The following is a 9,768-nucleotide window of genomic DNA, read 5'->3' as shown; positions in this document are numbered from 1 at the left end:
TGTTTACCTTCCCGCCAGAGTGGTACCTATTTATCTACTTGCACTTTGACATGCTTTCGAACTGCTAGGTTGGCAGGAGCAGGGACTGAGCAATGAGCGCTCACCCCATCGCGGGGATTCGAACCACCAGCCTTCTGATCGGCAAGTCCTAGGCTCTGTGGTTTAACCCACAGCGCCAACCGCGTCCCATTATTGTTATTATAAACATATATGAACCTCCAGGTTCAAAGGCAGTATGCTTCTGCATACCAGTTGTTAGAGCAACAACAAGAGAGGTTTCTTTCCTTCAATCCCAGATTGTACCTGGGAGACCACTGTGTGAAAGGATGCTGGAATAGATGGGCCTTTGTTCAGATAGCGGCAGTACGAAGCACTAGTGCTTCTGAATGCCAGTTGATGAAAACCACAGGAGGGGCGAGTGCTCTTCTGCTCAGGTCCTGCTTATAGGCTTCCCACAAGCAGCTGATGCGCCACTGTGAGAACAGAATGCTGGACCCCTGGCGAAATCCAGCAAGCTCTTACTTGTTTCTTATATCCAATTAGTTTTTCATAATCTCCTTTGGCACAGACCAGACAAACAGCGTTCGCCAGAACCTTTCATGTAAAAACCACCACAGCGATTCAAGATGTCTCTGAAGCAAAGCTGTGTCACAGTGCAATGGATTTTCATTTAATTCTCTGCCCCTCCTAAGCGAATCGCTCGCTGGATCAGCAAACCTGTCTATTTCCATGCTTTGGCATTCTGGGAAGCTTAGCGTTATTAAACAAGCGTTTGCCCACCGCCGGTTCAAAGAGCATTCTCTCCAGGGTTTGGTTCTGGTTTGATTGTTGTGTTTTTCAGTCTCGGCTAAATGGGCAGCCAACTTTTTAGCTGTATCTTAATTCAATAGAAAGTATTTGTGCTTGACTGAGTCATAGCTGTATGCTTCGTTCGATGCATATGTCGGGGAAAGGAAACGGGCATGAATTGTGTATACACAATCCGTGTGGGCAGAGTTTTCCAGTCTGCGTCAAATCCAGAGTTGCCGAGGGGAACAATGCTGGTCTCCACCTTGGCTGGTCTCCACCTTCTGTTAAAGGGTTTAGAGTTTATGAGAATCCTATGTGAGGTTAACTTTTCCACACATAATGTCCAACTCACAGCAAGTACGATAATCACACACTAATTCTCAGTGCTCCCATCATGTAAGCACTTGCTATGCGCAAAACCCGGAGGATGAAATCCATTTTTTCTTGGCCCAGACAACTAGCTTCTGCAGGAAACCCATCAGCCAGTATGAATTTCAACCAATTATGGCTGTGCTTCAGTTTCTTCATTTTCATCACCAATGGGTCATGTTCCTTCTAGGCCCTGTGTGTTTTTATGCAGGTGTTTCCTCCCATCCATGGAGTGCATAATGGGATTTGTAAACTTAACCCTATACAAAGACCAGAGACAGCCAACGTGGTGCCCTCCTTTCAACTACAGCTCTCATGACTGTGAGACTAGGGAGCTGGCATCTAGCAACATCTGAAGGGCTCCACATTAGCTACCCCTGCATTAGACCTAGCAGCAATTTGTCATTAAGAAGTTTTCTGAGTTGACTGCTATGTCCCATTGGAAGAGCTCTGTACATTGTGGGTGAGCAACTTCACCTGCCAACCACTCCAGCCAGCACAGGCAATGGTCCGAGATAATAGAATGGTTGAGTTGGAAGGTACCACATGGGTCATTTAGTCCAATCCCCTGCAATGAAGGAATCTTTTGCCCAACGTGGGACTTGAACCTTCAAACCTGAGATTAAGAGCCTCATGCTCTACTGACTGAGCTATCCCAGCAGGACTGTTGTTCCCCACCCCTGCTGTATGTGTTCAGCATACAGTGAAACAGTGCAAGTGTTCATATTGTATGCTCAAGATCTGTGACGTGGTGCCTGAAGTAGCTTGATACCCGAGATCCCTGTATGTCCTTGTTATGATACCAGATAGTCCCAGCTCAGTGAAGTACTTAACACAGGATTCATATTTAGATCTCTTAATTCAAGGCTATTGGGTAGTAGTCCGCATATAGAGCTCTCCAGGAAGTTGAACCTCGTGTTCTGAGCTTAGTAGCTGTGCAGCTCAATAGAGCCCCTGATTGGCATGTCATGTGCTGCATGCCATGTATTCCAGTCTATTTTCTCTCAAGCATTGCCTAACCAACAAAAGCAGTAGATTAAGCTCCTGCTTAATCAACGCCACTGTTCAAGGAGTACAAGTCTTGAGCTGCAAAGCCTGCAGACTGACCATATCTGAAGGATTAATTTCTCCTCTAAGATTAGCTGAAAACGTCTATCCTGTGGGTGTGCCATGCCTCCATGCCAAGATGGTTAGAGCGTGGTGCTGATAATGCAAAGGTTGAAAGTTCAATCCTCTTATGGAACAGCTGCATATTCCTGCATTGCAGGACAAGATGATCCTCAGGGTCCCTTCCCACTCTACAATTCTATGATTCTATGGTTCCACAACACAGACGGAAAGCTGGCTCATATAGTTCATGGCCAGTGCATCAAATGAGTTGAATATGTGAACTGGCCATCACAGAGCTATCACCACAGATTGGGCTGCCAAATCGGCCCAAATGCAATGTTTTTGAATTGTGTTCATTCATACAAGGTGCTTCCAGTATGGGTATTTATTGTGAGATGAGCTCTTGCCCATTTTCTGCTATATTAATAAGCGAGGGGGTTGTCCAAAAAGAATCTCTTAAGTCTAAACTACCTCACAGAGCTGAGTTCAGTCGGAGCCCGAGTTACAATACTACTGCATTGCCTAAGCGTCTACAGCAGGTGTGGGGAACTTTTGGCCCTGCAGTAGTTGCTGATCTGCAGTCTATAGCACCTTTGCAAGGGAGGAGGAAGGGCAGAAAAGTTGGGGGAAATGGTCCTGCCTCCACTGTCCCCCTTGATCCCACCTCCAATGGCCCCCTTGGCCACTCCACCAGCTACCACTGCATTGCCCTAGGCTGAGCAGTGGATCAGTCAAGTGGGGGAAGAGCCATAGCTCCCTGGCAGAGCATATACTCTGCATGCAAGGGGTCCCAGGGTCAGCCTCTGGCACAGGGGTCAGCAACCTTTTTCAGCTGTGGGCCGGTTCACCGTCCCTCAGACCTTGTGGGGGGCCAGACTATCTTTTGACAAAAACAAATGAACGAATTCCTATGCCCCACAAATAACCTAGAGATGCATTTATATAAAAGCACACATTCTACTCATGTAAAAACATGCTGATTCCTGGACTGTCTGCAGGCCGGATTGAGAAGGCGATTGGGCCGCATCCAGCCCCCGGGCCTTAGCTTGCCTACCCCTGCTCTAGCACTTCCAGGTAGGGCTGGGAAAGAGATCAACCTAAAAGGCTGGAAAGTCAAGGCTAGGCAGTGTCACCAGTGGTCTGACTCAGTGTGAGGCAGCCTCCTTTGCTCCCAAGAGAAGGAAAAGGACTGCTGGACAGAAAGGGTTTCAATGAGATCCTGGTAACCCAAACCCCCCTCCCCATTTCCATCTGAGGCCCTGATTGGGAGGTGAAGGCGTTCTCCCGATACCCAAAGCAATATAAACCCTGCACAACGCGATACTCCACATTCCACTTCCAATTGGTAAGCGTCCAGAGTAGTTGGAGAACACGAGCTACGTGTGACTTGCAGACACTGAATGAAACAGAGAATCGGGGATGGTCTCTTTTTTTTACTATCACAAGCACTGCCAAAAATAGCCCATGCATATTCGTGCTTGTCAAGGTAACACAATTTTCCTGCACCTGATCTTGCCAGTGCCAGCCTTTCTCTTCCTAACCATGTGTCCTTGGGCTGAGTGCACACCATACATTCTCCAATAGAATCATGAGCATTGTTTGTTGTTGGTGCTGGGGATTACAGTCGGGGGGGGCAGGTAAACCTGTTCCTAGGATGTGGAAGGGGGTATGTGTTTAAAATGTATGGTTTGTATGCAGCCCTTGGCTTCCTAACTTTATAGGCTGCTACTTTTGGCATTGGCTTGCTTCTGCCGCCTAAAGTTTCAGCTCAGAGTGGCAGCTGGGTCCGAGCCAGAAGGCTTGCCAAGTTGCCTGGTGATTTATTGGCTTCTTAATATTCTTATTCAACTCGTTCAAAAGGAGTGCTCCTCATCTAAGCAACAGCCTACGAAAATGTATAGCTGAAAACCTTGGTGGGATTCCTCATCTTGACCTTTTGGCAACTTCTAATATTTCACCTGAATATTGCTTTGCCCTTTTAGGATTTCTCTGGGCTCTGCTCTAAAACTCACTGGGGTGGTAAACCTGTGTCTAGACTCTGGTAATTCAGAGTGAAGGTGAGGCTCACATGACAGGATGCTCTGCCGTTAAGTTAAAAAGAAAACCAGGATGTTAGGGATGACCTTTCTTCCTGACATCTAGTTTTGTGTGTACAAAGCCATGGGGAGTACTAAATAGTTATAAGGCCCATGACAAATCTGCATAAAAATTGTACATGCTAATTTTACATAATATAGCCTCCCACATCAATTGCCTCTGGTCAGTGAGTTCTAGGCCCAAGTAATCACTCCAAGCGTTCAAATAAGTTGCTGGTTTTCCTGCACAGATTTGTAGAGTTACCTTTCTCCACCTCTGTTCTTTACCTGATGACAAGTCATATATCAGCAGGTATTTGGGGGCCCAATCAAGAGAACTCCACAATGTCTACATCCGATCACATTCACCATGTTCCCGTGCATGTTTACTCAGAAGTTAATAGGCCTGCTTACAATAATCGCTCAGACACTTTCAAATACTTCAAAATATAAAAATGTGTTCATCAAACAGAAGTGCCTCTGCATACTTATTCCTTCTAATAATGAACTTGTATGCTTGCATGCCCAATTCTATCATTTTGGTAATGAAAAATACCTCAAAAATAACTTGGCAGTCTTGTACTTGCAGGATTGCCTAAGCTTCCAGAAGTATACAAGTTTGGAATTTAAAAGAAAAGATGCTTTTAAACCCCAAAATGGGATTCTAATACCTTGAACAGGGCTTTCAGCTGGAGAAATTTGAAGAGATTATCTCCACAGGTGTGAAAGCAGAACCTGCCGAGTTCTGTAGATCAAGCTCCTATTAACTGTTAATAGTGCAAGAACACACCAGGATGGTTATTTCTGGTCGGTTGGCAGCCAAGCCCTCATCCAGGTGACCCTGCCATAGCCTAAAGAAAGATTTGAGAATTTAATTAGCATTAATGAAATCTCCCTCTTCGTTTCCTTCTGGCATCAATTTCCCCTTCTTTCTTCATGCCTTAAACTGGCATAATGCAGAACCCTCCACAGCAATCACCATCAATGTCAATAGTGCAGGGCACACCTGATAGACTGCAGGCCTGGAAGGAAAAAATGGCATGTTGAGCTCGCATTCGACTAGCAGCAGCTGTGTCTTCTCTCTGCCTAATAGGAATATCGCTTCCTTTCCGCTTTTCGGACCTGCTCCAGATACAAACGTCAGCTAAACAGAAATAAAGAGCTCAGCCCTGCTATCCGTTATGCTTATGTAACTTTCATCAGTTTTCACAAGGCTTCAGGCCAAAGTCAGCTAGGTAATTTTAGACCCTGGACTTAATGGTCTTATGTACATGGTTCCAGGTGCTCGTTTTATTGTTTTCAACTTCAAAAATGTAGCATCACTTCCTGCCACAAAATTGTGCATGAAAATGTGCTTAGCTTCAAGGCAGCAGAAGCAAACAAGTTTTATTTGTGTAGTCGTGATGGTGATATGATTTAAGTGAGTTTAAAATGCAAAACTGCACTTACTCAATCTTTCTAATGAGAGGCTGGTAAACTCTTTGGGGTGGTTTGGGGGATTTTTGTTCTAATGCAGGGGCTGCTTGCATTTTTCAGGCTGAGGGCTGCATTGACCTGTGGTCCAACCAGAGTGGGGGATGCCAAAGGGGGAGTAACCAAACTGTAAAACTGGTGGTGGCAAAAACTACGGTTCCCAAGGCTGTGGGTAGGAATGGGGGAGAAATTGGATTTAGTTCGTATTTAAAGGCAAACCTGCATAATCTTCACTTACCGGACCAATATGTGAAGCAAAACACAGCCATTCTTCAAAATTCACACTCCTTTTAATTTTGCAATCCACTTCGGCCAGCCAAGTAATGTGTGCAAAAATGCATAAACTCAAGTAAAGGTGCCTACAAATCCATGCATTTGTGAAAACGGCATATAAAAATGCATTATATGAGGGGAAATTGCTTTCCAAAAATGTACCTATTAGGGGAAATTGCATATAAAATTGTGTATATTAGGAGAAATTCGCTGATGGGTTTTCAGGAGGAGTTTTTTTTTTTAAGCAAATTGATGTGGAAATGTGTAAAATTGCCATTAAGATTGGAAAAACAAGAAACAGAGAAAGCAAACCTGACAAGTTCGCCTGTGCCTAGCTTGTGGCACCTTGACTTTGGCCTGGAGGTCCAGCCACGGCTGTGCTGCTGGTTGCTTGTAGTTTGGTCCTTCCTTATACATCAGGAAATAAGCCCAGGACCTTGAATGTAAACAGCCTTGCATAATTTATCCATATAAGCATGAAGCATGCTGGTAAACAAACACCTGCAAATAAATTATACACATGGCCACAAGAGCATCCACTACATACTGATGAACTGTTGTTCTCTGCTCTGTATTACATCTTTGTAACAGCCTGAGGCTATATTTCTTTCCCAGGTTTTGATTATATAAAACCTCACACTGGGGCCTCCAATAACATTCTGAATGTGTGTCTTTGTGCTGCAAAATTATAGGCTCAGCTTTATTTGGGGAGCCACGACACTAGGTGGCTCCAGAATACAGTGGTGCCTCGCAAGACGAAATTAATCCGTTCCGCGAGTCTCTTCGTCTAGCGGTTTTTTCGTCTTGCGAAGCAACCCTATTAGCGGCTATTAAAGGCTTAGCGGCTAAAAGGCTATTAGTGGCTTAGCGGCTTAGAAAAAGGGGGGGAAGCGGAAAAAATCGCAAGACTCGCAAGACTTTTTCGTTTTGCGAAGCAAGCCCATAGGGAAATTCGTCTTGCGAAGCGCATCGAAAAACGGAAAACCCTTTCGTCTAGCAGGTTTTTCATCTTGCGAGGCATTCGTCTTGAGGGGCACCACTGTACCAAGATACAGTGCCCTTGCTCCTGTCTCAACAAACCAGCGAGTGACTATATTGCTCCATCTATTGCTCAGGGTCCTCTGTAAGCACCAATATTTATTAATATGATTCAGACATGGCAAAGCACAGCATACACCTTGAGCCCAGGACTGCTCTCCCAGAGACTGTAGCTGAAGAGTTCCCTCACCAATTTGGGAACCTTGGCCACTGAATCAAGACTTGCAGGAAAATTAAGCTTGGGTGATATTGTTGAATTATTTGCTAATAGAAAAGTCTGCAGAGCCCTGTTAAATGTGCTGCAGGCCAATAGACTGATGATCAGTCATAAGCAGTATGTTTTCATTCAAATGTAATAGCACTGCTAATTAAGTAGTTTAGTAATGTATCAGTGCTAAAAATGTTAAGTTTGTTTATTTTCACTCGGTTTTGTGAACAGTGCTGTTTTTAATAAGCGTATTAACTATCCCTTTCTGATAAATGCTGTTTATTTATTTTCAATCTTTCCCACCCTAAGGGAAACCTAAGCCACTTTAAAGCTTGTTTAAAGAAACTAGCAACATTTGGCCTGTAGGAAGATTTAGGGAGAGCAGTCTTTTATCGTGCATCTTGCCCCAGGCCCGGCACCAGCTCTCAACTGCCAGCTTCCACTGGGTCCATCGCTAGACATCAGCCAGCTTCCAACCAGGGATATAAGTTGCCTTAAAACTGCAATCCTGCTTAGGAAGAAGACCAGGCAATGCTGAATGTTGCAGCTGTTACCTGCTGTGTTTTGTTGGGGAAGAGGGTAAAAGGCCCACCTTTTATCCACTCAGCTGAGGAGGCATCATCATAACCTCCTTAGGCCTCACAATTGTGGATAGAATGATTTGTGGGCCATATTAAGCTAAACCAGTGGTTCCCAACTGGTGGTCTGCAGATGACAGCACAGCATGACAGCACAGCATCCCAAAACGTGAGATAGTGGCCAGACAGGTCTCTCACATGAGGTCATGGCACCCCAAAACGTGTTTTGGGGCACTGTGCTATCACGCAAGTTATGTGAGATGCACATCCTGGTTGTTGGAGGGTTTGGTGACACCACTTACATAACAGAAACTTCCACAAAAATATCCACATTTTCAAAAGTAAGGGGTCAATGGCTTGGCTTTTGAAAAACAGGGCCCTCGCAGTATTTAGCTAATTGGGAACCACTGAACTAAATTATTTATAGGCCACCCCTCACCTGTACTGATTCCAGGAAGCAGCATTCCATAAAACTGTTGTAAGGGCCCTTGCTCAGCACAAGGGCCACACTTCTTTGTTGGGAACCTTCCAGGGGCCGCATGCCAGCAGTGGATGGGGATCAGAGACAAAGAGGAGTGGAGCAACAAATTTGATTCTTGTCTTTGTACAGGGGGCTCCATTCCAGCTGTGCAAAAGAAGGAAAATCATTGCACTCTGTGGGAGTCGTTTTTTTGTTTGTATTTCTGTGGTTTTGCCTTGTTACTAGACTGCATCTCACATTGCTGCTTTATATGCCTTACAACACACACACACACACACACACACACACACACACACACACACACACACCCCAACAGGAAGACAAGGAGAGCTTTTGCAAGCTGAAGGAGTAAGCAGAGAGGATGGGGCTTGGGAAAGCTTCAAATAAACCAACATAATCACTTCGTCAGTAGAAACGCCATGTGGTTCCTGCAAAAGAAATGAAGGAGCAAGCAACCTACAAAGCAAATTTTTAGACAGTGCGAATGAGGCTCAAGGCAGCCTTCTAACCTAACTGTGCAGTCCAAGCAAAATTGGAACCTGCAAATAAGTGTTACTTATTTTTGTATCTTACACTGCCACCTTCAGGCCCTTTGCAGAAGTTTAAAAAATATTTTTATTATTGCTATGAAAATGTATACCAAGTGATACAACAGAGTATTAAGAGTACTGAGACTGCAAGACCTGCAACATTTGTGGGGAGTGGGAGGGCAAGCGGAATAGATGGGCAAATTCAGAGGCCCCTATTTTGCTCCCAGAGCTACTTTTCACAGGGAACTCAGGGATTGGTAGCTCTGAGAGGGGAATGGAGCAAACTAACCCTACCCAACTCTTGGCCCCCTTAACAAACTACAGCTCCCAGAATGCTTTGGGGGAAGCCATGACAGTTTAAAGTGGCATCATAGTGATTAAAAAAGATGGCATGAATGTGGCCTAAGAAGCTGACAGGATTGCCACTCCCCAGGTTGGGTGTAAGTAAGAAGACAAGGCAACTGGGACTCCCGAGGAGCAGATTAAGATTGGTTGGGCAGTGCCCATCCAGCCTAATGGAGCAGCTTCCATCATGGTGACTATTTCAGCCCTTATGCCAAATGGCTGAATCTGGGCTAACAGCACAATCCCACTTCTCTCTCTGTATATGTTCACTGAGATATGATTAGTATTTATATCTACATCAGTAGAGCTATTCTTAAATAAACTTACAGCACGGCCAGTTCCCCCAACTATGAAATAAAAAAAGCAGAGTCCTCCTGATGCTTCACAAAGTTGACCTTCCTCCAGCAGAGAGGACTAACTCTACCTTATGTGGCAGCAATTTTATTTTATTGTTATTATTTTGCTGTACAGGATTTAGCCTTATTTTCAGCATCTGGGG

At 44.8% G+C, this 9,768-nt stretch overlaps 1 long non-coding RNA gene across 1 annotated transcript; it reads right to left on the bottom strand.

Moving 5' to 3' along the window:
* Positions 1-216: 216 nt before the first annotated feature.
* On the bottom strand, positions 217-6,491 carry LOC309534409. The gene is made up of 3 exons (XR_014220693.1): positions 6,402-6,491; positions 2,485-5,365; positions 217-2,447 (listed from the first exon to the last, which is right to left on the bottom strand). It is a non-coding gene; the product is annotated as an uncharacterized lncRNA (long non-coding RNA).
* Between the last annotated feature and the right edge of the window lie 3,277 nt (positions 6,492-9,768).

The sequence above is a fragment of the Podarcis vaucheri genome (assembly GCF_965113315.1).
Source record: "Podarcis vaucheri genome assembly, chromosome: 6".
Taxonomy (NCBI): domain Eukaryota; kingdom Metazoa; phylum Chordata; class Lepidosauria; order Squamata; family Lacertidae; genus Podarcis; species Podarcis vaucheri.
The sequence above is the reverse complement of the archived record's forward strand: the minus strand, read 5'-3'. Positions and strand labels throughout refer to the sequence as shown.